Source organism: Tachypleus tridentatus, chromosome 13, assembly GCF_004210375.1.
Source record: "Tachypleus tridentatus isolate NWPU-2018 chromosome 13, ASM421037v1, whole genome shotgun sequence".
Lineage (NCBI taxonomy): Eukaryota > Metazoa > Arthropoda > Merostomata > Xiphosura > Limulidae > Tachypleus > Tachypleus tridentatus.
Genome location: NC_134837.1, coordinates 86,245,555 through 86,273,356, shown reverse-complemented (window position 1 = coordinate 86,273,356; position 27,802 = coordinate 86,245,555). Strand labels below are relative to the sequence as shown.

Here is a 27,802-nt window from a genome sequence, read left to right as displayed (position 1 = left end):
TTTTCGCCACATACCTAAACAGTAATTACTACCATATTTCGATTTCACGTATATTACTTGTTCATCTACTTCAGGAACATTCAACAATGCGCTACATCAGATGGTTCTCAATACGCCCCTCTACAATCTTATCGCTTTTGAACGTACAGATTATCTTGAAAATCTGATATTAAACGCCATTTGAAATGTGCCCTATTGTCGCGTGCCTGTTTAATCACACTTACGTATCCCTATTCCTTGCATTTTAAATACCACAAAAGAACTTAAATCGATAACTAACTGTAAAATTATGCAAGCCCTGGCATGACTAGCATTCGACTCATAATCTGAGGGTTGCGGGCTCGAATCCCCATCACACCAACCATGCTCGCCCTTTCAACCCCTGGAGGCGTTATAATATTACAATCAATCTCACTTTTCATTTGTAAAATAGTAGTCCAAGAGTTGGCGGTGGGTAACGATGACTAGCTGTTTATCTTCTAGTTTTACACCGCTAAATTAAGGACGGCAGCGCAGATAACCCTCGTGTAGCTTTGCGCGAAATTCAAAAACAAATAAACAAAATTTTACATCATTAAAACATTGATTATAAAACTATATTTAACCTAATTTCCATAAAATTTGCATTATTTTAACATCTTCTCACCATGAAAAACAAAAACAAGCAGCTAGTTAATATGCAACTTTCTTGACAGAGTTACGCACCTCGATCACTACCATATTTAAAAAACAAAACAAAAAACATTTTCTATTTATAGTTTTTGTTGACCCTCGTACCGAAATACCCTCACACTTTACAAATTGTTTCCACAACAGAGTTATTTATGTTTCAATTCAATAAAAAAGTTTTAGATACATTAAAAACTTTAAATCTTTACCAATCATGTAATATTTTAATACGGTTAACTATAACAAATTATTACCTCAAGACTTCCTATTTAACTATTCAGTTATGATATTATCTGACCATTTTATTGCCCTGTTTTTAAACATATAACCACAATCCAATTTGTCAACCTTTCACTATTATAACAAACAAATATACTAAAGGTTGATGGTCATTTTCCTAAAGAAATTCGCTCCAATAGAGTAATGTGAAAAAGTGTTAGGACAAAGACAAAAATTAGATATCAGGCTAATTTCAATGAACAACTGAAGATAATTCATAAGTTAAACATCAAGATTTTATTAACCTCTATATTTAGTACAACAGAAACTCAGTGGAAGTGCTTGAATTCAGAAAACAGTTAACATTTTGTGTGTCTCCCTTTTGTTTTAATAACTGCAAAGAGTCTTTCATGCATTGTTGCAACATACTTAATCAAAGTGTCGTTTGGGAGTTTACTCCAAATGCCTTTAATATATTCTCATAACGTTTTTTTGGACGTAACTTTTAATTTGTCAAGTTTCTAATCTATCAAATTCTAGATGTGCACAATTGGATCGAGATTGGGTCTCTGTGAGGGTCATGGCATCATTTGAATGACTCCAGCAGCTTCCTTCTTAGCTAAGTAATTTTTGTATAGGTTGGATGAGTGTTTGGGGTCATTATCTTCTTGGTAGTAGAATCTTTTATCAATAATATGTAAACCATACGGTATACCATGACGGATCGGTATGGTATTTGCACTAATCCATTATTCCATCTATTGTGCAAATATTTCGTATCACCTCAGCAGAAGAATAACTCTAAATCATCACACTGCTTCCCCAATGTGTCATGGTAGGTGCAATGCATTGAAATACATGTAGCTCATTACTAGCTTCTTTCGATATAGTTAGGCACTGCATGTAGTGTCACGATAGTTATTTAAGACCCTACATTTGATTAGTATGTTCATTCAAGCAGAACTATTATGACATACTCTTGGTACATGTATATGGGAATTCTAAACAATAAGTATCCTCAGCCTGGCTCACTCAACTGCCAATAGGGATCTGTGAAGCATTACCATAGTGTCGAAATTTATATTCTGTAATGGCATGGAAGAATTAACCCCTTAAAACGGAAAGAATGACAAAGTATACACTCGCCATAACACTTTTACACATTACTGTATGTGTAACACCAAAGCCATGCACTGTTTTTCGATCATTACATACATTTCTCTCAGCAATAAATTCTTGCTAGTACTTGCATTGGAAAGTCTTTCTCTTTATATTCTTACAGTCATTCTATTAATCCCAACTTCTGATGAATCTGTTTGTAAAATAAACTTCTTGAAGCCTGCCAATTTCAGTATGGAGACATGTTCCACATTTTACATGTATCTTTAGCACTTTAAAGATTATTAGTGTAATGTTTCGTGACGAAATCTTGAAACTAAAATTTACGTTTGTTAAAGTCCTGTTTTAGTTTCACTTCTGGCGTTGATATTGTAATATTACTGTTTTGTTGGGAGACTTCTTTTAAATTGATTGGTAAAAATTATGCAGTCAATTCACGTGACGATAAGAAATTATCATAGCTTGTCTCTTTCTTGTTGCTTCCCATTATATATATCACTTGTGCACAGTTGTACTTGCAGGCTTAAGATCATAGATAACATTTTCGCTTTGACCAAAGATTTACTCACTAATGGTACCACTATGGTTCAAATAAACTTACTTATACAGTTTCAGTATTAATCCTTAAAATAACTGTATATATGTGATAACTAACACCAATACTCCACTAAATGAATGGCAGTGAAAACTAACACTCGATCAACAATTCAGCATTCATACGATCAAAAAATCACTTTGACATTTCACTACTATTTTACTCTACTAACTCGTTTTTGTAACTAATGTCTCAGTTACTAGATTTTTATGACATCATTTAGTATATTCTAGGCCTACTTTAACGTCACACACCTTCTAGATAACATCTAAATTGAAACGTTAACGATTTAGCTACATTTTGTTCATAAAGATACTTTGTTTGGGGTACCTTTTCTTTTCTCGAACAGTACATGGGACACCAATGGTATAAAAATAATGTACCTATTTTTTATAGCATCCAGGTTAGTCGAACAATAGATGCTACCCTCAGTGATAAAATAACTTTTCATTTTGGTTTCTTCAATAGATGTTTGCCAATAACCCTATCGCATATTCAAATTACTCAAATATTTGTTCTGCACAGTGTAAGTTTGTATATATCTTCTCTGCAGTCATTATTGATTCAGCGTCAAAGGTTGTTATAGCATAAACCTACGAAAATATACGTACACTTTACCTAACACCATGTTTTTTCTTTAAAACTAACACCTTCGTGAATACATAGAGAATTACATTTTTTGAATAAGTGCCCATTTCTCTATTTATTGTATTTCCTTTTGGATAGCCTTTTTTAAGCTGTGAAATACTTCACATGGCTTACTTCTTACAGATGTTTCATTCTAATTTTTTACCTCGTGGATACATAAATCCATAGTATCTAATTTGTCAGATAATACCTCCTTAAATTCTACAAGAAAGTTTATAACGTTTAACTTTTGTACCTTTTTATATGCTTCTTCTTTAACTATCACATGACAAATCTAATATACTTTCACTATCCACTGTCTCTTCTTCTGTTTTAGGCCCAATTATACCCAGCTGCTACCACTTCCCATATCGTGCCACCCTTTTGCTCTTCTTCTGATCTACCAACTAATTTTTGGTTTCTTTCTTATATAATGTTTTTGCAATCTGATATGGCACATTTTATCACAGTGTCCTATTTTAAGCTTAGTGTTGTTAAAACCCATATTCGACACTTTCAGTGCCACAATTTTTTTTTTCTATTAGTAACAATACTAAAGCTTTATTCGCCTGCTCTCAATTCTCGCTTTCTTGTTTTTCTGCTACATCAACTTTTACTTTTTCTTAAATTTTATCAACTTCTTGATAACTTACAGTCTTTTCAAGCCTGCTTTTAAGGTCTTTGCATACTCATAATTCGTTTTATGTCGTCAACTGTCTTTTCCGATTACAACTCTCTCAATATTGTCACTGACTTACTATATAACAATTTCAAATATTGAAAAGCCAATTGCAATTTAGAGTGACTCCCTATGTTAGAAGAGAACAGTAAAACATTTCAAAGAAGATGATAACACGTTGCTAGTGGACTAGTTACTTAAGAAAAACCTACTTACATCAATCATCACTGCTGATATAAATTGTACCACGTGATTAGATAAAGTTTTCTTAATATCCCCACTCAACCATGAATATTGTTGTGATCAATTAAAATAACGTCTTGTTTTAACACATAGCCGAATTACATTATTATTTATTGAAAAATATTGTGCTGCAGTTATCTTTCTTATTATTTTGGAGAGAAAGCACTGATTGCGTTCGGTGTTAGTTGATAAAATACTTTGCTGTAAAATTTATATATTAGCGTTGTTGAAATCGTGTTATAATGTTTTCAGTTTTGGAATCAGTTTGATTAAGATTTTATATATATAGCACAATAAATGTTATTCTTAGGAGTTTCATTGTCTCTTCAATGAATCAACCAACGTCTATTATCAGAGAAACAACTTAATTGTGTTGCCCAAAAACTGCGTAATTAGAGCTGAATCCATTATCAGAGAAGTAACTGATGTAGCCTAAAAATGGCGTAGTCTGGTAATAAACCAGTTTCTCAAATCAATACAACCGTTGTTTTAAATGGATCAGCATAACAATATATGGCCACCAAACTTTCAGCTACCTACTCAGTGTCAACGCTAAACAAAGTTTTGGCCACTATAAAGGTGGTAACTAATAGTAAACCACCGCAGTAATATGAGTGAAGATGTATCTATTCTTTCCCGCATCGTGGATTTTATTGGGTCTGCTTAACCCACCTCATCTTACCAAATATGATATCAGTCAATGGCACTGACTGCAATAATACTATCGGCACTCGACCTTTAACACATTTACTCTGATATATATATATATATCATAAGACTGACAATATTTTGTCACTTCAGTGTGAATTCCTAGCCAAAAATTATAGTGTCATTATCAAGGATTTTCTTTCTCTCAAGGCATCCTCCAAGTAACACTTCCTTATCAACACTCATAACCTTATTATTATTCTCCTTTGATACCACCAACTGATTTTTTATTTTATTGTTCGATATTGTCATCACATTCGCCTCAAAAGCTTCCACTTGTATCATTTTTTTAATCCATAGAATTAATTCAGGTAGTGACTCCAGCCACTGTATTTTAAAAAGTTCTATATATAAATAATTGCTCCTTAAATATAATGTGTGTTTATATATATATTTCCAAAAACAGAATTAAATTAAGTTACATGGGAAATATAATTACTGTTTAATTGAGCGCATCATCATCAAATACAAAAAAAAAAAAACTTTTCTTTCTTGGCTTGTTTTTTTCATTAATCATCTTATAAAATAATTATGTAATCTACATGTGTTATACTATGTCTAAATTGTCCAGACGATCGATCGTTCGTTTGTGCCAGGTTGATGTTTTGCATATGTGGGCCCTTGAATCTCTCTATATACGCGCGACTTTCATCTAAAATCATAGATTAAAAAACATACTAGAGAAGTTGAACGTTGAGTGTAGTGGTAGGTATTTGACAATCAGCTGGTTCGTTGTGTTTGCGACATTTACAAGATGAAAAGCATATATATATATAACTGGCAGTACTCTGATATTGTCGTATTAATGTTGTTTTAAGTAAGTCGAAAGGCATACACACACAAAAGACTATTGTGGTTTGTAAGTAGACTTCTAATAAGTAGGAAAGAACGAAAGCAACTATTAGTTCAAACATTATAACTTACCTGAAGTAATATAACTAATTTATGTAATTCGTCTCTTATGATGTTGTTCCAGCAGGAAGTAAAATCTAAGTGACAGTATTTTTATATTAATTTTAAATACAATCGTGTATTAATCTAATGCAAAATAAGTGTGTACGTTTTAGATTGATAATTTAGGTTGCGTACGCCGATCGCATACCTGTTTAACGTAACCCTAAAACTAGTAAAAGTAGAGAACTGAGTACAGTTATTTTAAAATTAAAGTGGAGAGGAGGCGTAGTTCGTGTATAGTGACTTTCTGATCGCTTGAAATTTTCTGTTTGACCACGTGAATCAATTCTGGCTCCAGTTTTTTTTTTTTAGGACTGGGTGGGATGAGCCACTCTATGATCTAATGGGGACAAATCTTAAGTGAGATGGAAGTTATTGGATTGGGGATATGCTGTCCCTTCAGTAGCTCTAACCCTGGTTTGAAAATGCATGATAAGAATATTATATATTTTTTTATTGTTTCAGTTTGTTGTACTTTGGAGAATGTGTATTATGGTTTTTCACAGGGTTAGTAGATTTGCCACCATTTTACAGAGAAGGAAAACTTTCCTGAAGGGTGGGCTAAGTTTGTTAATTTTTCTAAGGACACCTGTGAAGACTCAAATTATCACTTGTTGTCGATAGGGTATGGTTCAGTTCCTCTTGGTGGATTCAAAAGATACCCCAATGTGGCTTTACTATTAAAAAAAACACATATAGCATAGGTTATATTATTATTTGTTAGTACAGAGAAAAAACAAATACCATTATTTTTGCTTGTTTTATAATACTTTTTGAAAATATGAATTTATGTGATTTCGTAGTTTGTGATAATATTCAAGAGTGTTTGGGCTCAGGGTCTAAAAAGTAGGGGAGAAGAGATGGTCAGTACCGTCTTCCATATCAGATTGTAATACTGATAAAAATAAGTGATGGTAGATTTGTTATTAAAGCAATAATGTTATTATTATGTGAACCTTCAGCAGTTGGTTAGGTTAATTTTTATTGATTGCATGAAGCTGAAGATTTTCAAGATGCTGTGAAGGATTTTTTCTTTTGAACTTTTCTGATGGGCTATGACTACTGATTTACAAAAAAAAAGTGAAACATTTAGCAAGTTGGTTGAGTGAAGATAGGTAGCCTTTAGTTATAATAAACTAAAATAATGCATGTGGTTTAAGTTTTAAGTATATTTTTGATGAAAATAACCTTGCATGTTTAATGGAAAAAAAAAATTATTGGTTTCGTTAACCAGTCTTTCAAGTCCCACTGCTGGGATGGCAGTAAGTCTACGGATTTACAACACTAAAATCGGGGGTTTGATTCTCCTTGGTGAGCACATCAAACAGCCCGATGTGTGGCTTTGCTATAAGTAAATGCAGTCCTTCAAGCCATCCAAACAGTGTTATTTCTAGTGGTTATGCAAATAGAATGTTAATTTATATATACATAAATATTGAATGTAATTGTTAAAGAGGTTTAATTTCTTCATATGTTATTTGTCAGAGTTCATTTGAATTATTTTGTTTAGTCTTGAGCTTTCCTTCCTTAAGGTAGGTGTATTGAATTATTGGAAATGGCTCGGAGGAGGGCTACAAGTACCTGGAATGGGAATGTTTTCACATGATGATTTAAGATCTGTGGATTTGTTTTCTCCTGAAAACAACTTGAAGGAGATCTGATTGAGGAATTTAAAATTGTTCTGGTTATTGATAGTGTTGATTTACTACATCTTTTTTTTTTTTTGTATTTAATAATGAGATTGGTAGGACCCCAGGGGACATGGATGTGCATTTTGGTAGAGTAGGAGATACTTAATCTAAGATAGTGTTATTTATTTAATAAGTAGGTTGACCTTTGGATTAGTTTACCTTCAGATGTAGTAAGTGTGAGGGACTTTAAGGGAATGCTTCATAAAATACTTAAATGATAAGAAGTGGCTTTTATTTTTGAAAGTTTTAATTTAGATTATATGGGAGAATTGGTAAATCAGCAGGCCATTTGACCTTAAATTATCAAATGTTATGTTTTTAATTCACAGCTTGAGAAAAATATGGTAAAATGTTTGATGTGGCAAGAGGTCTTAGACACTAGTGATTATAGCATTATCACCTTTGATATTTTTAACTGAAATAAATTAAGAGTTAGTAAGTCATGGTACAGATTTTAGAGAGGCTGGTAAGATGTACCTTGCTGGTCCTGTGGTAAGTCTACGGATTTACAACACTAAAATCAGGGGTTCGATTCCCCTTGGTGGTCTTGGCAGACAGCTTGATGTCTATTTTGCTATAAGAAAACACAAAGAAACAAACATTGCAAGAAATTTTGGAAGAAAGATATTGAATGGGAAGAATGTTAATGAAACCTAGGATATTTGACATTTTGATTCAGAAGGTTTCAAAAAGAATGTATTTCTTCCAAAGGGTTGTGTTCCAACTGAAGGTCTTCTCCTGGATGAGTGAATAAGAGAGTTGAACTTTAAATCTGTAAAAGTTTCAGGCTTGTCAAAAACATTAAATTCACTTCTAAAAATTTAGAACTCTGGGCTTACAGTTAAAAGAATTTAAGGAAAATATTATTAAGGCTAAAAGTAACAGTTTTTCTTTTAGCATGAAATGCCACTATATACTTCAATGCCAGTTTAAAAATGCTGAGCCTAATATTGGTTTAAGGAATTTTGAAGGAAACTTTAATATGGAAGAATAAAACAGCAAACTCCTGACCCTAATGATATTTATCTTAAAATCATAAATAAATTTACCAAGTTTATTTTAATGAAAGATTTTGACACTAAAAATAGTTTACCTGTTGATTAATCAAAGGTGAAAGAAGTTGTTTTTTTATTATCTTGGGTTAGACTCTGTAAATCCTTTAATATGATCAAATAATTTGCACTGTGAGTTTACTGAGCATTTAATGTTTCTGAATGAAACATGGTAGCTGTATTTTGAAATCCTTTTATATAGTAGTATTTTTATTCTAGTTAAAAAAAACAACTGAATTTTCAATACATTTTTGGGGAAAAAAGGTTAATTGTTCCATCAAATAAACTGACAAGAGGATTTGAAATCTAGGATATATTCACCCACAAACAATCAGGATGAAAAGAATGTATTGTTTTACTCTTTTTAGATGTAAATAAAGTGGCGACTGGACTTGGCCACCTCTAAAAAATCTAGGCATATTGATCGCATGTGTTTTTTTAAGTTTTATATATATATATAAACTCGTTTTGTATCATTTAATAAAAAAAACTTCCATAAACTATGAGATCTGTTCTGATTTGTTTTAATGACCATTTTATTACAAATTTAGATTTAGTTCTGATTTTTAATTTATTGCCCTCAAACCATTGGAAACCTGGTTGTGCTACTACGTAAAGTTAAGTTCGTAAGGCACTTTATGAACACGCTATTTTCACTTGAATAGTAAGTAAGAAGGTTCAACCTAACGTGAGGTGTTTTGGAGAATATTTAATATGCATTATTTTCTCATCACAAGTGCGTAAGTGAGTAATATAAAATAGTTTTGTTTTAAGGAAACTAGTGTAAAACAATTCTGTAGACGGAATAGAGCTTGAGCATTATATTTACCATGAAAATATATACTTGTAATTTGAACGAGACCGCTGGGATCGAGTGATACGTGTCAATTTTAACAAGATAAAAGTTCGGCTCTTAATATTACTTGTATATACCTTGAAGTGCATAACGTATGTGGAAAATTATTAAATATTCCATACACAGAATGGCCCGGCATGGCCTAGCGCGTAAGGCGTGCGACTCGTAATCCGAGGGTCGCGGGTTCGCGCCCCCGTCGCGCTAAACATGCTCGCCCTCCCAGCCGTGGGGGTGTATAATGTGACGGTCAATCCCACTATTCGTTGGTAAAAGAGTAGCCCAAGAGTTGGCGGTGGGTGGTAATGACTAGCTGCCTTCCCTCTAGTCTTACACTGCTAAATTAGGGACGGCTAGCACAGATAGCCCTCGAGTAGCTTTGTGCGAAATTCCAAAACAAACAAACAAACAATCCATACACAGATATAAACTTTACGATGGTTTTCCAATAACTACTGCTAACTTGTAATCAGTATGACCTGACTAAGCCCAGCATGGCCAGGTGGTTAGGGAAATCGACTCGCGGGTTAGAATCTCCTTCACACCGAACATGCTTATTCTTTCAGTCATGAGGCTCTTATCATGTAACGGTCAATCCCACTATTCTTTCGTGATGAAGAGTTGGCGATGGGTGGCGATGACTACCTGTCTTCCACACTGCTAAATGTGGGACGGCCAGCGCAGATCGCCCTCGTGTAGTTTTGCGCGAAATTCAAAACAAACCAAATAACCTGACGACTGCCATTGCCATAGACATCACTATGTACGTTTATGGGTACGACACAATTGGTGAATGATCACAAAAAATAAAATGAAAAAAGAACGCCTAGATTACTTGTTTATGGTGTATTTATTGTCAAGTGTTTTCTGGATATTCCAAACAATTTTTAAATTGATTTAAATAAGTTATCCGTAAGCCTGCGAGTTGGATAAAAAAAAATCTTATTGACTGTTGTGAAAAGTTCAAATAGAAAAAAAAAAAATGAAAAATATAAGACCTATAAGTATTGCATATTATGTTTTGGTTTTTTTTACGTTTTAGACACTGATGCATAACGGTAGTCTTCATCATTCAAACTTTGAAATAATGGCCCTTTTTTTACCAAATATCACAGTGCGATGAGATTGAAATTGTGATGTTTTAAAACTATGATATGCTGTGCATGTATGAGAGAAGGATATTCTGGCTAGTAGGTGTGCAAGTTGGTTAACCGAACCATGTTACGACCACCTAATGTATTGCATACAAGTTCGTCAGCTGTTTAGGACAAATGTAAAGATTTGATATAAAAATTATGAAATCTTTATATTAGTTATAAAGTTATTTTTAGTTTTTAAAATTAAAAGCCTATATTATAAAAATTTTGAATGTTTTTTCTTTAACTTTCGTAGCTTATTTGTTAACTGCAAATATTCAGATATGAAATTTCGATGCCGTGTTGAAAGTAAGGACAATTATTCACATATCTGGATGTGCAATTATGGTGGCGCTACTCTCCTGTGATTGTTGTTCATGTCGCCTGACGTAGTCGGCTGTGTCGTGCCTCAATGAACCAGGTTGCTGGGTGTTTTAAGAAAAGTTCCGTAGTGTGTAGACGTAAACGTCGGTTTATTTTAGAAGTTATTAATCGAGATTACTGGTATGGTATGTAGTGCAACAATATGTTTTGTATTATTCAATGTTGTTATATTTTCAAATTATTCCCTGAACTTAAATCGTGTCGCATGTATTTTAAAATATTTGTGTAAGTGTAATACTAATAATAGTAATAACAACCAACTTCTATCTTAATTGGTTGTTTTTGGTGCGGCTAGGTCCATGTTATTGATAGACAGGGGTGGTACTGATACTGTATCGTTGTAAAGGGGATGGATGGAACTTGCTACCACTTTCCTTAAGTACTGCGCCTTTACTTTAACATACAAGTATACGGAACTGACGTTAGTCGTCCATATTTGTTGCCGTGTCTTAGGTAGGAAATGTTATATCATCAGTATATCGAATTCCATGTTTTTTAATATTAAATTGTTTGGTATCGGAAACTACATTAACAGTACAGAATTGAAAGACTAACTCGTAAGTTAAATAGGTATTGGGTTAACGATAGTTTAATTTTGAAACTTGATTCTTCCATTACTTCAAGTTCGATAATAATGCTCATTATTACTAACGTTACTTTAAGTTATAAAGTAATAAATATAATTCTTGTAAATGTGCGTGTACGTAAATTAGTGCGTGTTTTTTCTTTCCTCTGCTTTGGTAAAGACCGAGTACAACTTGTAACATGCATCATCGTATTTTTTTTACTCACGCAGCCTGCTTCCCCCCCCCCCACCGTGGTTTGTCATTGTACATGTTAAGTTCTTTAAAATTTAAATAGGACACGTATTTTTATTTAGCAGATATGTGAATATGTTAAAAATTCATGTTTATCTGTTTTCAAAGTGACATTTGAATTTATTTGCACAATTCTATGTTATGTTTTGTGGTACTCTACTATATTTTTTTAGTTTAATGTTTGATAATTTTTCTGCTTGTAGACTAATAATGTATAATTTCTTTTCAGATGTAAAAATGAATTTGGAATGGAGGAATTAGCACACACAGATGTGATACATACAGTTCCAAATCTTTTTACTTTTTATATATATGTTATTACTGGTTCTTGTTACTGTGAAAAAGGAGTGGTCAAGCCTCTCCCAATTCTGTTTGGGACCCATTCACTAAAGCTGAGACTTGTACTTCCCAGTGTTCCCAACCCCTCACATTGCAGCTGGGACAAATGTTTCCCATTGTTAACACTGTTTACACCTTCCTCTGCTGGGTCCAGATTTATCATTGTAACTATCATCACTAGGTGGAGAGGTAAGAACCTCTTGTTTCATTACCTTTTCATCGCGCATTTAAACACCACTTGACTCGCTTTCACAACCTAACCTATTTGGTCAAGTATATGGAGCATATTTACATTGTAATTAAGGTTAATACTTGTTGCTTCAGCATTGTGGTACTGTTGGCATGCAGTTGTCATAAATTCTGGTTAGGCCTCTTGTTGGTTACTGAAGAACTGAATGGAAAACATTGAGGGTAACCACATCCAAACATTAGGTGAGATGTCAGTAAATACTTCATAACTCATTTTACTCACACATGTTATACATGGCAATTTTGAATAACGGTGGGGAACAACTGTCTCAGCTGCAGTGGGAGCACAAAGAAATATACTTTCCAGCTACAGTGAAAAGGTTAATTGTATTGGCATGGGTGTGGTAATTTTAAACAACCTTGCATAACAACAATGGAACCATGAAATTATCAATACTATAATTTTAATCTCTATAAAATTTGGTAATATTTTAGTAAACATAAAAATCTTGTGTACACTAAAAATTGTTTTTTTTTTTAATAAAGTATTTTTGATAAAGAGTTAATGGATAGATGGAGTAAAGTAAGTGTATTTTGGGCCTCATTCACAGCAAATATTATCCCCCCCCCAATCAAAATAAAAAATCCACAAATTTTGTTGACATTGTGACTTTTTCAACTTTCAAAAGTCCTCTTGTTAATGCCTTTATCATATGTAATATAGTGCAAAACTGTATAAGGATATCAACCACTGGAAAAAAAGACATGACTGGGCTGCTTTGCTTGACTACTGACCAGTCATAAGAATCACTTATTGTATCTGTCCCCACTAATTGTAAACAACAAATGGTAATCAATTTCAAGACTTATGTTGGTGAATTCTGTGAAAAGTGTGGGTCATAGCATTTGTTCCAAATGCAAGTTAACAGTCTGAATTTATTGTGCTAGGGTAGTATACAAGGATTATATTTAAACTTCAAAGCTCTTACATCACAATTATTTCTCAAACATGCGAGATGTTTTATGATGTAAATGGCAACTTCTCAGTAAACTGAGTTTTCAACAGACATCTATACTTAAAGCCATGAATGAAAAAATTTCTAATTTTCTAATTATCTCTGTACTTTATCTATATACTTAAGTTATTCAGTGAAGCATTAAGAGTGTTTAATTTTACAACAGGAAAGATGTGATGAATACAACCAAAGATGCTTATATCAGAAAGAATCATAGTAATGATGTAAAATATATGCTATGATTTTTTTGGTATAAAACTTGTTAAAACCTTTAGCTATTAATCTTCTGCTACTTTTGTTTTCATTAGTGATTATGTGAACTTCAGAAACATACCAGAAATGTTTGTGATGAAATTGCAGGGAGTAAAAGTACCAAATGTAAGTGTTAAATTTCATTCAAACTTTGTGGTACTGTTAATTGTAATATATGTGTCTGTGTATTTAATTGCTAAGCTATACTATTTTAACTCTTGAATTTAGACAAATGTGATTTCCTGTAATATGTAAATTTTTATTTTTATATTTATGTGCTTGTTTATAGAGAGACATCTGTTTTTTTCAGAAATGTACAAGTATGTACATTTTTCAGACATTCAGACATTTTTTTCAGAAATGTACAAGTATGAAAGTAAGTTACTTTCCACTTGGGGTGGTTACTCAAGGAATAGAGCACAAATGGTGGTTTGCAGTATGGCATGAGAATGGTATTAGGGCATAAAATGTAACTTGAACTAAAAGAATTAGGAAAGGGGAATACTACATGTATAGAACTGAACTTAAAAAGTCTTGAGTGAAAATTCTAATATAGAAAAAATCTATACTTCTATATGTTTAAGAACATTGGTTTATTTTTACTGGTAGAGTTTGCAATGCTTCATGCCACTAGTTTTGACACAAAGTTAAAACTATTATATCTTTTGTTTTTCAGAAAAATGTTTGAGCATTGAGAAAATGCACCATGATGTGTGAATTATAGACTCTTTATTTGTTTAATGCCTTTTTCAACATTTTAATAATTGGTAGTGCAAAGTACTGGTCATTAGTTAAAAACACTACTGTTTATGTGAAAATCTAAATGTTCAACCATGTTGTGCTGCAGTAATTACATGTAAACTGTAATATGGTTGTGATATCTAAACAGATTGACTTTCTCAAATAAATGTGATTTGTATATAATTACCAATCATGATTACTATGCAACATACTTTTCTTAATTTTACAATTTTCAATTATTTTTTCTTTATAACCTCTTGAATCTCCTAAATGAGTTTTTTTTTTCTTTTTTTAAGGTAAATGTTTTTTTCTCCACCATATCACTGATTGTAGGAATTATCAACATACAATGGATGAAATGTTTTAAAACCAAGGAAAGGAACAATGTGCATACCTTTTTAATGTTTTAGAAACTATTCCTAATATATCTTTTGGTGATATTTATAACTTCAGATCTTTTCCTTTTAATAGTACTTAATTTTTATTTTGTTTCCTTTTCTGTCCTTTATTGTTTATCATTCATCTCAATACAAGTCAGCAGTGTCCTTGGGGTGTATTACAGTATCTTCAGAAAATACGCACAAACCTTCAGTAAAATTATTTTATGCTTGCAAGATTGTAAGCCTTAAGAACTGAGATAAATTTTTAAATTGTTTAAACATCTTAAATATAAATTTTGAAATGCAAATAATGCATAATTAACTTAAATATGAAAGTGAAACCTAATTGCAATTTAACTGTCTCTCTGTAACTGATTTAATAAAGAAATGTCTGGAAGTTCTGTTGTGGATAAAGCAGCAACAGTACTACTGGCAGTTGGATCTACTCAATGGCAACAAACAAATGCAAATTTTAAAATGACTGTTAATGAATTAGTGTAAAGTGAACTCTTTCTAATGGTTTGTATACACATTTCAAGTGAAGTTAAATACACATGACTGGTAAAGTTAAAGGATATAATAGATGGACATGGCATCTGTAAGGGGTTGGAAAGTTTATTGTAACAACATAACTGAAGTTAAAATTGTTATGGTTTTCTTTTAAGTTTTCTTTGATAACATAACTGAGTTACAAAATGCATTATAATTAATTGAATTACATTGGCAATAAACCTGTTTAAATAAATTTTGAATGTGATTTGGTGACTTGGGTAGAGAGGTACCTTGTTGTAAAAGAGTTCATCCCCTTTCCAGATGGGTCATAGATCAAAGTAAATGCCATTGTGTTTGACTTATTCAAAATTCTATTGAACTACTATTTTATGAATTTATCTCCTCCTTAAGTTTGGTATCAAATTATAGATTATAATTCAAATTTTTATATTATACTTTATTAATTTTTTTTAAATTTAAAAGTAAATATTAAACACACCTAAACATCTATTTTTGTGTCATGTGGTATGTTGAATGCAGCACTAGTTTAAATGGCTGATTTTTCAGCTATTTTCAAATATAACTATCTTCTTTTTCATTTCAGATAAACCTTCAAACTGGTTAAGTTTGGTATTGTTTGGTATTTGTATTCAAATACAAATTTGTTAAATTAGTGGAATTCTATGATATCAGTGAATTAATTTATTTGTATCTCAGAATAAAGTTTTTGTTAACCTGAAGATGACCTTGGAAGGTTGAAATGTTCTTTGCTTATCAATAAAAGTGTTAATACCCATACCAGCCATTCTGAGACTCATTTTTATTTCAAGTGGGTTTCTCACCATCAAGAATAATTTGTGGTTTATTGGTTATTCATGTGTATGTGTGTATAAAAACCTAAAAAAATTGTTTCACATCCTTCATGTGCAAAATTTCTTAAGACATAATGAGCTGAGACAAACAGCAACAAGTACAAAGGTCTTAACTAGAAGAGATAATTGTATTTAAGAAAAACAAGTTTTTAAGAACCTGTTTTTAACTAGTAAAATCTATATATATATGTACAATTTATAATTGAAATGTGACTGATTTTATAAAATACTAGTTCACTAAAAAATAAGGGTCAGTTTTATATTATTGGAGAGGTTATTTGAGTGTACAAATGCCCTGTCATTGTAAATTCTGTATTCTTAGCTAGACACAGCAAAAAGGTAAACATATTAAAAGTAATACATATATAATGTTATGAGGCTTAAACTATTTAGTCTAGAATGTATTTTCCTTTTATAATCTGTAATCATTCTGGAATGAAAAATGCATAATTTATACTAGTTTACTAATTTTATATTGTGGTTATGAGATTGGTCAAATTGACTTAACTGCTATGGAAATTTGTTAGTGAAAATAAAATGTTTTTTGTGAAGAAACATTTTATGGGACTATATGAATAATGTAAGAATTTTGCATGTGAAATTTTAAAATGACTTGCATTGCATATCATATGATAGGAAACATGAAAATATAGTCATGAGAAAATTATTAAATAAATCTCATGACTTAATAAAAATAAAAAATTGGATATTTTGCTTATGAAAGCATTGTAATGTTTTTCTCATCTGCCATGTTTCATGAACATGTGCTTACTAATTTAAAAGTAATAGAATAAAAATTAAAACAAGCACAAAATGATTGAGTTTAATCCTTAGAACCAACTCTGTACTGAAAGAGTTAAATTGAATAGTGGTATACAGTCTTACAGTGGCTAATATTCCTAAGATTGACTCAGTACTTAGTGGCTACCTATGTAGATTATTTTTGTATGGTTTTGTGTATTCATCTTTGCCTTTTTTATGTACTTTTTTGACATTGCTATTCCTACATCACACCTAATTTTTGCAAAAAAGTTGTTTAAAAAACTTAAGATACAAATACTTGTATTGTGATTTTAGAAAGAAAAATATAAAAGGTTTAAATTATAGTTAAGTTAGAAGCTACTAAAGAGTTTAAAAACTTGAGGTAGGTTCTTAAAATGCTTAGTGTTAAATGAAACAGAAATCATAAACAACTTTTGCTAAGTTTTTGAAGGCCATTCATAACTTTTCTATTATAGGCCACTTAAAATTAACAGATATTTCTTTATCTTTCTGTCTGGAAGAGTAATGTTTGGCTAGTAAATTAGTCCAAAATGGATGTTTTTTATATTCTGTGACCATTCTTATGCATAATTTGATAAAATAAGAAAAAATATTCAACATTTAAAAATGAACAATAATTTATTGTATAATGTAATTTCCTTTTTGTCCTGGTCTCCTGAAGATGATGGAACATTTTCCACGACATCTTAGTTTTTAATTGTATGCATATAACTTGTAACTTCATATAATAAATGATTGTACATTTTTAAATGTTGAATACTTTTACTTATTAGCCTCCCAGTGGCATAGCAGTATGTCTGCAGACTTGCAATGCTAGAAACTGGGGTTTGATACATGTGGTGGCAGAACTGATAGCCCATGGTGTTCATTTGTGCTTAATTACAACCTAACCAAACTTAATTTTTTTTATGATGTGTTATCTTGTATAATAAAAGTGATTAGTGTTAGTTTCTTTAGTATTGAGTTTTATTGTAGTATAAGAATGCTTATTGAAAAGCTTGTTTCAGATGACTTGTTTTATCACTCGACATTTAACTCTCTTTAACAGTGAAAGATCTTTTAAGGCTGTTAAGCTTAAGAATAATTTATTGCATTAATCATTTTTAATGAATGATAATTGTTCAAAATCTTTTGTTTCTTGTCAGGCTTCTGTTTAGATATTTTCACTGCTTGATTAAAATGTGTAGTAAGGGAATTATCTGCACTGGCACAGTTCATGTCACTCTGTCTCCTTATAATTAATTACTGCAGATTATGTTTTTATTAGCAAATTACAATTCATGTTGATGAGAGGTTTTAGAAGTGTTATTGTGTTGATATTCATTACAGATATGAAGTAACAGTTTTATTAGTTCATTCCTAGCATTTCTTTAATGAACTATAGCTGTGCAATTAGTGAAATTTGCTGACTGAATTTATTAGCAGTCCTATTAATTAGTTACATTTCCTGTTCTTAATGTTTCTGATTATTCCAACTACCAAGTAACCTAAATATTGGTATTATGATTTGTGTTTATTTTTCTTTAATGCAAGATTGTTCCAGTTAATTTATTTGTCATGACTTACCAAAATAATGATCTAATTGGTATTGGTGTTTTATTTTTCATCATTCCAATTGTTCAGTTCATAGGTGAGTAAGCAGAAGGTTAATGGACTTAGTGCTAAAACCTGCAGTTTGGTGGATACAGCAGACATCCCAGTTTGGCTTTACTCTAAAACAAAAATCACTATTCAACTGTCCTATTCTCTTGAATAATTGATTAGTTAATTGTTGTAGATTAATCACCACAATGCCTTAATGATAAGTAAATTCAACTTACTGCCCAGTTTAAATGACAATTAGCAGTAATGAAAAAATTAAATAGAATAACATAAAACAAGTAAATTACAGTTCTCAAAAATTCTCCTAGTTTGATTGATTTTTGATAGATTAAAGTTTTTGGTTGTTTATCTTTCAAGATGAATGAAAGAGGAATTTATCATAATTTATGCAACAGATTTTCAAAGAAAATTATCAATAAAGTAAAAGACTTTGAAACTTGGTTGTTTCTTGTAACCTAATTTTGATCAATTATGCATATAAAGTGTAAAACAGAATTCTAAATTACATTAATAAATAGTCAATAAAGAGTCATTGTGTTTATCTATCAGGTAATAAAATGCTTTAGATTTATTTTAAATAATACATTAGAAAAATATAATATTTGGTCCTGCTGATTCACATGTAAAACTGCTGTTGCAAGAAAACTATTAGAAGATAACCACTGTTGCTTTGCCTTCACACACACTTTGTTTCGTAAATGACCTGCGTTTGTGTCCTTGTTCTGATGTTGTGACAAAGCATTCCAGATTAGTTTTGGGCAGTGATTACATTTATTTGTGTCACATAAACTGATCAATTAATCCTTTCATAAAGGGTCATGGGTTAAAGGCCATATCATTGCTTTTGTTGACTAGTATATAAAATTTTACTGAACTATTTTACAAATTTTGCCAGTAAGTTTGGAATCAAGTTGTATATTCTGCTTCAAATTTTAATGCGAGTTAATTTCTTAATTTAAAAGTAAATATTAAAAGAACCCACCTATGCTGAATGTAGCAGTGGTTAGAATTAGATGTTTCTGATATCAGAATACTAAGTCTATAGTTTTGTACAAATTATGAACTCAAGTGATCAATATTGAGAAAATAGAATATAAAATAAAACCTTATCTTTTAATTTTTCTGAGATGTCTTGTATACTGAATGAAACCTGGTGACCCCATTCACTTCTTTCCAATTCTGTAAGTGGACTGGAGTATATACTCTTACTACAGTGTATGACACGAATAACCAATTGCTAGCTCAAAACATTCCCTGGTGGTTTTCTCAACCAACTTAATCATTAAAGAAGGCTACCACAAGCTTTTGAACTGAGATTTCAAGGAGGTAGGCTATCTTTAGTCTGCTCAAAGTTTTGTACTTGTTTTAGACCCAATACAGTTTAGCTACTGAGCTTAATAAATTATAGTGGGATTCTGTGATATCAGTATAGTTATTTATAAAATGTTTATTCTGTTATATATAAAACCTACAAAAATCTGTTTATCTTCCATATGCAAAATTTTAAAAGCAACCTATGTTCGGTAGCAAGAGTTTAAAGGCTGTAGCTAGAAGAGAGAATTTTTTATGCTTTATTTATTTTATATTTTAAGAAAAGTTTCATAAGTTATTTCCAAATAGTCATAATTTATGTACATATATAATATGTAATAATATAAATGTTATCATATAGTAGAAAATACTAGTCTGCTAAAACAGACAAGACCTCATCAGTTTTATATTATTGGATACAGTAATATGTAGTCATTCTAGCAGGAAAAACTTTTTTTATTTTGTTAATATCACAAGGTCTGCAAGTTGACAGAACCCATTTAGGGTATAGAAAATAACAAAATATAAAGTTTTCATGAAAACATGTTTGAAATTTATTTAGCAGGTTGTAAAGGTTACACAACTAATAATAATAATAGTTTTTAAAACATAACATGAAATCACTTTGCACTTAGACTAGTAACCAAAGACTTTATTTTCATAAACAAATTTTTAGTAAGAATATTTCAGTAAATATCCAATTCTTTGTGTACAAAAAACCTGTAATCTTTTCTAAAAGTCTGCCAAATTTTGTGAATGTACATATACTGTATCAAAAGTTGGTGTAAATAATTTGTGTACAAATGTGCATATGAACTCGTGTGTATAACGCCAAACCAGCTGTGAAAGGGTTAACAGAAATTAATATTTCCAGTTGTTACTTTTTGTGATTATCCCATCAGTTGATTAATCAAAATTCTGGTTATATCAATTGTAATAAAAAAAACAACTAATTTCTGTTTTCACTTATTCCACCTGTCTGTGTGGATTCCTGTATGTGGTGAGGGAACCTCCCAGGGAAGGTTTCTGTTCTTTCAGTTTACCTTCTCTGGGATCTAAACATCCACCCATGTGTTTACGGTGCATAGTGACCTGTGAAGGGGAGGAGAGGATCCTGATGGTTGAGGGGTCCAACCCTAATGCCACCACCTTTGCCTTGAATTCCTGTAGACGGGTGGCCCTGGGTTTCTTTTGGGTCAGTCGGCTAGTCTACTCAAGCTAGGGTCACCCAAATATCAGTGTTGGATGTTCTCAACAGGTGTTGTGGACAGTTATATCTGATGCTGGTGTTAGGGTATAGTGCTCATGAAACCCTGGCATTGCCACTGTGTCCTTGTTTGACATTGTAGTGCATCTCCTTGTAGGGCTCCATGGTGGGTGGGGTCAGTGGGCACCAAAATTTCTCTCTTTGTTATAGATACTTTAGTTAAAAATCTTAATCAAATAGTGAAAAAACAGTCTATAGGTAAACGACCACATCTTGAAGATTGAGCAACAATTCTCACCATCTGAACCACCTGTTGTACCTCATTTTCTTTTATTGCATTCACTTGCATGCCCTGGTGGAAGCTGGATCAGGCAAACTGGCCCTCTTTTGCTGCTCTCGCAGAACTTGATCCCGCCATCATCTGTAAGCCATCAATAGACAACTGTGTGGCAGCAGTAATTGATTGTATTATACAAGCAGCTGCTCAATGTATTCCTAAAACCTCAACACGTTTTCTACTATATCCTTGTCCATGGTTGAATCCTGCCTGCCACATGGCACAGAAGGCTCAAAAAACGAGCCTGGGATACTTTCAGTAGATATCCCACACTCTCGAACCACATTGCTTTTTAGTGGGCCCATGCACATGCTCTATTGGCAAGATGTCAAAGCCAGAAGGAATCTTGGATTAAGTTCACAACCAGCATATCTTCTACCACCAGTTCCAAAGTCATATGGGACAAGATTTGAAAGGTCAGTGGGCAATATAATTCTGTCCCCCTCTTGATCTTGCTCTCTGATGGCCAGGAAGTAGCTGATACCCAGAGCATCACCAATACTCTAGGTGAAAGCTTTTGCTGGGTATCTAGCACTTCTGTTTCTTCTTCCACCTTCTTAGCCATCAAGACTTGGGCAGAACAATCACCTCTTTCTTTTTGAACTATTATCTGTGTGACTGTAATTGGCCCTTTACACTGGTGGAACTCAAACTGGCCCTTCATTGGTCTGGCAGTACATTAGTTGGACCTGATGATAAACACTATGAGATGCTGTGCCATGTATCTCCTGCTTCTCTTGCTATCTTTTTTGAATGTTTTTAACTGGATCTGACAGGAGAATGTTTTGCCTGGTGCCAGGCTATTGTCCTGCCTTTCTCTAAACCTGGGAAGGATCCCAAGATTCCTTCAAACTGTCCAGTTGGTTTGACAAGCTGTCTCTGTAAGACCTTAGAGAGGATGGTTCCTCAAACCGTACAACCTCCTCTCGCCCATCCAGTGTAGGTTCTGACAACAGCGCTCCACCATGGACCACCTGATTCGACTTCAAATGTGAATCAGAGAAGCCTTTCTCAAATGACATCTTGTATCAATATTCTTTGATATTGAGAAGGCTTGTGACACAACAACATGGAGGCACAGGTCAAATGTACAAGAGCATTGAACATCCTTTGTGTCTTCTCTTCCACCACTTGGGGAGCAGATCGACGTTCTATGTTAAAGATGTATTGTGTTCTTATTCGATTGAATCTTGACTATGGATCACTGATCTATGGCTCTGCCAGACCATTGGTCTTAAAGATGCTAGACCCTGTTCATTATCAAGGTCTTTGGCTCTGCACTGGGACTTTCTGCACTCCTGTTCAGGGCTTGTACGTAGTTTCATGGACCTTCTTTGTACCTCTGCCGTTTGCAACTATCTTTACAATATGCTATGTAACTTTGTTCCTTACTAAAGCATCTCACCTGGGGTTGTGTTTTCCTTCCTCGTAGGGTCATGCTTTTTCAGACCACATGGTCTGCCATTGCTTCTTTTGGTCTTCGTATCCAGGTGAAGTTGGATGACTTGGGTCTGTCCTTGTATAACATTGCTGTATCCACTGGTCAGCCCATTCCACCATGGCTCTTAGACACTCCTTTCCGAACCATCCTTCCACTTTGATTTATACAGATAGTTTAAAATCAGGTGACTGTGTGGGCTCTGCCATGGTTTGTTGTAGTTTGGTGGTTGCATGCAGAATCCCCTTTACAGCTTCTGTGATCACTGCTGAATTGTATGCCAAAATCTCTTGCACTGGATCACATAGATGCTAAACAGTACTCAAACTGCACTATTTATTTTGACTCTCTTAGTTCTCTACTGGCCCTGGAATTGCTTCATGTTGGCTTACACCCTATTCTCACTGATATTCAAAACCAACTGGCCCATTTCTCTTTAACATCTATTTCTATCCAGTTTTCTGGATACCAGGCTATGTTGGTATTTGCAGGAACAAGCTCACCGACACTGCAGCTAAATCTATTTGCTCTGGCACTATCACCGCTGTGTCTGTTGCATGCATGGACTATGGTCCTGTATTCAAAGCTTGACTCTGTGCCAGCTGACAGTCGACTTGGAGTGAGAAAAGTGAAAACAAGATTTTCCAAATAAAACCCTATATTGGACTTTGGCTGTCTTGCTTCCATAGGAACACTCGGGTCACAATAAGCCACATTTTAATTTGTTGTCGTTATGACTCTCAACAATGGCACCATTTTAAACATATTCTATCCCAAGGTTTGTCCTTAACGTTAGACAGTGTTATTGGTGATGGTGACACTGTAAATCTTGGTAATGTTTTTAGTTTTTTAAAGGCCATTAATCTTTTTAATGCCATTTTAAGTTTTTTAATTTATATATTACACCTTTTTAATGTGGCTCCCTTTTAAAAATCACAATTTATCTAGCTCAATTTGAAATTAGAAACTGGCCATAACATTAAATAACTTGAAACCAGGACTGGAAAGGCCCACTTCAGGTGACTAGCACTGCTGTTTGAACTGCCCATTAGTCATCCTGATGAGTTATTATTATAATTTTTTTACATGTCTTAAAAGTTTTATTACTTTCCTTTTTGAAAATGGCCATAACGTTAAATAACTTGGAACCAGGGCTGGAAAGGTCAACTTCAGGTGACTAATGGTGGTTTTTGTACTTACCTGTTAGTCTTCCTGGTGAGTTGTTATTACATTTATGCTACAGAAAGTTCTTTACAACTCGAATTACTATAGTTTTTCTCTTGACGTTGTAGACTAGATGTAAACATTGGTTTTATGCTATTATGTTTTTTTAAACTTTGTTTTTGTTTTACCTTTAATTTCCTTTCATGAATTTTACCAAATTTTAACTTTTTACTGGATGTTTGGTGCAGATAGCCTAGCTGCTTTGTGCCATAAAACACTAAATCAAGAACCAAGTACTTATTCCAAGTATCAAAATAATTGAAATATTGCTGTTATGTTTGTGTGTTTCAGAAGTCCTTAAGCTTTTTAGTAGCTGTTTGTGCTGTACCTAATTATAACTTTATAATTTGTCTTTGGTCTGATTTTCATTGCCATCACACATGCTTATCTGATTTTGTTATGACGACGGTATTAAGACTGCCACTGTTAAAAATTTTAAACTTTTAATTAAAGGTGAGGCAACTGGCAGATTTTGAAAATACTGATATTCAATTAAGTGAAGGTAAGATATTAGTGGAACTGTTGATTGATTAGTAAATACAGTTAGTCACCCATTTTTGTGTAATAATGTTATTTATAATTGAAATTTTTCATTCTTTTGTATCATTGAAATGAACTGTGGTTCATAGCTATGTGTGTACTTCAGATATTTCAGTAAAGTTTTAAAATAATGTTGGAATTTGGTGCCACTTATTGTTCAACAATGTATATAGATATTTTACTGTTTTGCTAGTTATTAATTATTTTAAACATACTTTGTATGTTTCATTTTTCAAGTATGGTTAACTAAGCTGCTCTTGGGAAACTAGCTATTCCCAGAAGAATTTATTACAACCTATAAATAATTAACATTTATGCACTATGGAAGGAAAAATTTTAACCATCACATTAATGGTGCTCTTCCTTGTATACAGTTGCTTAAAACTAATATTTCTTCTTGAAATTAAATTTCTCTCCCATAAAAATCAAAGTACTTTTAGACTATGGGAAGTGGAAGTTAAGACTGTATATAGTTGAAGTATTTTTCATTGTATTGTTTTTAATACATGCTATTAAAAAATAAAACATATTCTATCCCAAACATATTCTATTCTTAAATTATTTATTTAATTTTAGTATTCTGCAGTGGAATACATTTTGGCAATCCAATGCTCAACTAATTAATTACTATTGTAGCTTGTTTTGGTCTGGCACTGTAGCCAAGTTTAAGTTTTAACTGGAACCTTGGAATTCTATTTCTGGTGTTTGTAAATTAACTTCTAGAGAATAAAATCTTAAGTTTGTGATAATTTCCTGATAATCATATAAGCAACACCCAGGTATTGGCCAATTATTATCAGTGAAATAGTTATACAGATGTATTTCATGTAAAGGTGTTAAATTTCAACTTTTACATAAGAAGAGCATAAAGAAAAATGAAAGATGTTCAGTGTTCTTTAAACAAATGCCTTTTTAAAGTTAAATATTCTAAGTGATAGCTGCACTTACATTTTGAGGCTTAAAAAAGCCCCTTGAATTGAAGGATAACTTGTGCACAGCTGAATATTTTCATGGTGCTGTAACATGTATAATGGTAATTACATGAAAGGAATCTGTGTAGTGTTGAGTTTACTTGCATTTTTGTTGTGAAGATTGAGCTGGTGTTGTGTGAAAAGGTAGATATTGCACTGTACTTGAACTCTTAACCACTTGTATATTAAATACTACTTTCAACAGGATTAATAAGGGCTTAAAATCATGAACTAGATTACAGTTGCTAACCTTTGAAAAATTGATTGTCCAATTTACTTTATAAAATACAGCTTATATTTCATTTACCATTTTGCTACAGACTCAGTATAATGAGTTTGTATACATATCTGCACACATCAAGTATAATATAATTTGCAATGCATCTTCACAAAATTTGATAGACTGTTAGTAAAGGTGGTAAGTGTTCTGTACACAACAAATCTGATTTGTAATGTAGTATTTTTACTGAAATTTGTTTATGAAAATATTGAATCTGTTTCATTAATAGCCTGAGTGCAAAGTGATTTTCATGTTATGATTAAAAAATTTGTTCCAAAAATCTCAAATATTTGTGTAATCTCTCAAACCTCCTAAATTCATTTGAAATGTTTGTTTTCATGAAAATAAGACTATATTTTCTGTACCACAGTTATTGGGTATGTTAATGTAATCAACCTAAAAACAAATTAGGAATGAAAAAGTAAATTTTTTGGAAGTAAAGCAAACAATTCTCTTAGCTATGATCTGTGAATGCTGTTGCTGCTTGATGTAGGTTGCTTACTTTTAAAATTTCTTACATGGAAGATCTAACAACTAAAAATATTTTTTGGGGTTTTATATATACAGTTCAATTAAAAAAATTATTTTGTCAATACCACAGAATTTCACTTTAATTTATCAAACTTAACAGCTAAGCTGCATTTAGATCTAAAATGAAATTTTGAGCAAACTGAAGACACATCCTATCTCCTTGAAATCTCAGTTTTTAAAGAATGAGTCCTTCTAACAGATTACAATGGCTAAGGAAACCATTATGAGAGATTCTAAATATCAAATGGTTATTCACATCATATAATGAATTAATTGTATCTAAGGAACCATTTACAAAAATGGAAAGAGGTGAATGGAGCCACTGTTTGATTCAATACTTAAGTTCTGTCTCAGAAAAATGAAAAGATACAAGGTTTTTGTTATATTCCAACTTGCTGATATTAATTTGTAATATGTGTTCCTAATTTGTATGAAACTATAAACTTGGTATTTTGACATCACAATCATATAATTTGAACCAGTGTTGCATTCAACATACCATGTGGCTTGTAAATATAAATATTTGGGTGTTCTTTCACTTTCAAATTAAGAAATAAACTAATGTATACTACTAAAATTTGGATTATAGTCTACAATTTGATATCATACTCATTGACATATATACATAATTGTGAATCAAAGCCAGCAAAAGTGATGACATCACCTTTGACCTGTGGCCCATAAAGACAGGTCTAAACATGAAGCGGCAAAGATCAGGGCTCCAGTGTATAAACAGTAGTGAAACATGCATTTCAGAATATAATAATTGACTATTTACCTTTTTTATGTCAGGGTCTTGTTTCATAATTTGTCACTTCAAATTCAAATTCATCACAAATTCAAAACAAACACTAACATCATATATTCCGAAATGTTTGTGTGTCTAAAATTTTTAGCATTTTGGCCAATCTATCTTGAAAATTTGGGAAAAATTTAAATTGTTTAGTCTGAAACTGTGGATGTTATATAAAACCAAAGACAATCATATTTTCGAAATGTGTATTTTCTTTAAGGTATTGTTACGCATACAAATTGATGCTTTCATGCAACACATTCAGAATGGCACCAGAAAGTGAAGCAATCTTATTAATCACAATTATAGTAACCTTTTTGTACTCAGAATTGCAATACACCTAACTAAAATGCATATATCACTGGTGTATTAATAATACTTGATACTAAGAATCTGCAAATATTCCTTATAAAATGTGCAATGTGTACCAGAAATTATGGTGCTTTTTTTTTTTTTTTATTAGCTAGGCTGTGACAGTATCTAACAATATGATAGTTTACTAATGTTAATTTCAAGCTCTGAACTTTGGGATAGTTTAAAAACAACTTGCCATTATTGATGATTCTTTGTTTGAATTTGAATGATAATGAAATATTGTGTTCTGGAAACAACAAAGTTTTGGCTGGTTTTGTTAATATAAAACTAAAGGAAGTAAGCTTGTCATAGTGTATTGAGAGTTGAGACTACATAATTGTATTCATTGTTTTGTAGTAAACACATCTTACAGACTTTTAAAAAAAAACAACACCAAAAACTT

General features: G+C 32.2%; 1 protein-coding gene across 11 annotated transcripts in view; it reads left to right on the top strand.

Moving 5' to 3' along the window:
* Positions 1-10,903: 10,903 nt before the first annotated feature.
* Positions 10,904-27,802, top strand: part of LOC143239697 (protein Gawky-like) — an 82,848-nt gene continuing 65,949 nt past the window's right edge. For 4 of the 11 annotated variants that reach the window (XR_013021317.1, XR_013021318.1, XM_076481076.1 and 1 more), the window contains exons 1-3: positions 10,926-11,054; positions 11,225-11,382; positions 13,600-13,669. The gene's annotated coding sequence lies outside the window, so the exon portion shown is untranslated. Of the gene's footprint in view, positions 11,055-11,224; positions 11,487-11,976; positions 12,276-13,599; positions 13,670-27,802 lie in introns of all 11 variants that reach the window. The other 7 variants (XM_076481079.1, XM_076481078.1, XM_076481077.1 and 4 more) reach the window with 5 other exon arrangements.